Here is a 2,870-nt window from a genome sequence, read left to right as displayed (position 1 = left end):
GTTTCAAACATTACATATATTTAAGAAAATCATGAAAATAATAGTTTATTACACTTAGTTCTACTTTTACCTAAACCAATATTATTATTTTTTTCAGTATAAAGTACTTTATTTCTGTAGTATTTTTGTGCTAGATTTTTTATGTGATTTTTGAGGAAGATGTTTCATATACAAGCTAAGACATCTACAAATAAAAATGTCCCTACACTTTCAACATAATATACAAAACTGTAAAATCTGTTAAGGTGGAAACTCTCTGGAATTTCTTAAAGTATTGGAAAGTACACCATGGCAAAAGAAAGCATTGTATATAAATAGTGTTTAAGCATTCTGTAATATATGGTGTTCTTAGTGTAATTGAAGTCTAACTTATCTATATATACACAAAATATTTCAGAAAGAAGATGACGTAAAAAAAAGAACCAGTTCTTTAAATTACGCTTGATCACGTAGGTGAGCAAGTTTCTGTGGTAGTTTATCCTATTCCATGGAAGCAACTTGTGCCAACAGATCCTGTCTGACCCTGTGTAGTTCCATATTGAAATCAACATCAACTTCATCTGCCATTTCCTGAAGCAGCATATCCACTTTGTTTTGTGGTGTTGTTAGGGTTGTAGTGCTACTCATTGTGTCTTCCATTTGTTGTGTTTGAACATCCAGTGTTTCAAATCGGTGTTCAAATTTGTCCATCAGGGCAGAAATCTTTTCAAGGTTCACGCACCTTAATGTAACATCCATAGACTTAACTACACCTTCTATGGACTTGGTTACCTTACCCATTTTTACTGCAGTTTGAACTCTGGCTGCCATAACATCAACCTTAGCACTCATTCTCAAGAAATTAGCTGCTTGGCTCTTCTGGTGGATTACATTTGTAGCACATATCTTGCAAATTCTGTATTTGCCTTTCTGAATGGCTTTTTAATCTTGACCTTTTCAGCCTTTTCTTCTTTATCACATATCTTGGCATTCCTATTATTATTATTATTATTTTTGCTACAAACTTCAAGTTAAATAGGTGTTTCTCCATATTCCACATGGTTCCACGACTTTTCTTGGGAGGTGACATCCAAGGACAGTGGCATGGGTTTGACAGGAGAACATTCTGAGTACCTTCTTAGTAAGTCCTCACCTGTGGCCACCAGACTCCTTGGTTTGCGACCCCACTTCCTGTTTTTACCAATATTATTTTTTGTTTTCTGATGTTCCAGGTCTTCTTCTGTTATCATTCCCTTTTTGTTAAGATAATTTCATTTAGCCATTCTTTAAGGATTGGCTTGCTGCCAACAAATCACTAGTTTTTCTTCACTTCAGAATATTTTTGTTTCGAATCCTTCTTTTCTTAAGGATTTTTTGTTTGTTTTTTGCTTTTTTGTTACTGTTGTTTTTTGTTTTTTTGCTAGATATAGAATTCATGGTTGGCAGAACTTTTCTTCTAGTACTACTTGAAAAATAGTATGTTACCTCCTTCTCATTGCCATAGTTTCCAATGAAAAAACCCACTGCCATGTGGCCATGTGAATTAGTGTTTCTCTGAAAGTAATATTTTGTTTTTCTCAATTACTTTTAAGGTGTTTTTTTGTTTTTTTTTTTTGTCTTTAGTTTTCAAAAGTTCAAATATGGTGTGCATTGGCATGGATTTCTTTTTGGCTTTGATCTTGAATTTATTCGGTTTCTTGAATATGTAGCTTTTTATTTTTGCTTGTATTACCTTTCCCTATATAATTTCCTCAAATATTTTTTTCAGATACACTCTCTCTTTCTAATTTTCAGGACCTCCAAATGTTATCAATGCTGTCTTTTTCTTGTTGTTGTTGTTATTGACTCACAGATCCTTGAGACTATTCTTTTTTCTTTTCTTTTCTTTTTTCTTTCTGGTCTATTTTCTCTGAATTTTTTAGATTGGGTAAATTCAATTGATCTGTCTTTAGTTCACTGATTCTATATTCTGCTATCTCCACTCTACTGTTGATACTATGAGTATTTTTCTTTTTAAAATTTTTATTATTGCATTTTCACTTCTATAATTTCTTTTTGGTTCATTTTTATAACTTTTATTTCCATGCTAAGATTTTAATTTTTCTATTTTTCCAAGAGTTTTTAATTGTTTATTGAAGCATTTTTATGATAGCTGCTTGAAGGTTCTTTTCAGATATTTGCAATATCTGATTCATCGAGGTATTGTAATTCCTATATGGGATTTTGTTGTTGTTGTTGTTGTTGTTGTTAAGTGACAATGAGTACATTGAGTTATGCATGAAAGGTAGAAAAGAAATCAATAGGAATATTCTTGAAATTCCTGGCGTAGTTAAAGGGCTGTGAGATGTAGTATAGTCCTTTTACACACATAGTGGGGGCCTATTTGCTTTCCTATTCCCACAGTTGGAACAATAGACACTTCTAAGCTTTTAAAGAGTAGTTTATCTTGTCTTTGGAAAAGTAATTTGAGGAAACATGATGAGAAGTGAGCAGGCTTAGTAAAGGGAGGTAGTGAATAGCAAGAGATAACAAAAATACCTGGAGTTTTCTTTTTTCATGTAATAACGGAAGTTCTTCTACCTGTTTGTTTTATTTTTATATTATATTGAAATCTTGTTTCCATTTTTGAATACTCAGTTATCCACTCATTGTCAAAGTGAATCCAGTTTAATTAGAAGAGGTGGGTTACAAAAACAATGACATGTCCTCACAGGCACCAGTTAAAGGTACACTTGTGAAATATGGCTATCTAGATGTATACACTTTTCCATTGCTAAGGTCAGTATTCTCATTATTTACGGAAATTGTAGTGAGGTATTTAAAAATATTTTAATGTTTTTCTCTTCTTTTTTTATTCTTAAGCTAAATAAATAAGCAAAGATCCAATCGTA

The 2,870-nt window shown here is 32.1% G+C and overlaps 1 pseudogene; it reads right to left on the bottom strand.

The window, feature by feature from the left end:
• Window positions 1-435: 435 nt before the first annotated feature.
• LOC109460337 (charged multivesicular body protein 1B2) lies at window positions 436-1,039 on the bottom strand (annotated as a pseudogene).
• Window positions 1,040-2,870: the final 1,831 nt, after the last annotated feature.

Source organism: Rhinolophus sinicus, chromosome X (genome assembly GCF_036562045.2).
Source record: "Rhinolophus sinicus isolate RSC01 chromosome X, ASM3656204v1, whole genome shotgun sequence".
Lineage (NCBI taxonomy): Eukaryota > Metazoa > Chordata > Mammalia > Chiroptera > Rhinolophidae > Rhinolophus > Rhinolophus sinicus.
This window is presented reverse-complemented; position numbering and strand designations above follow the sequence as displayed.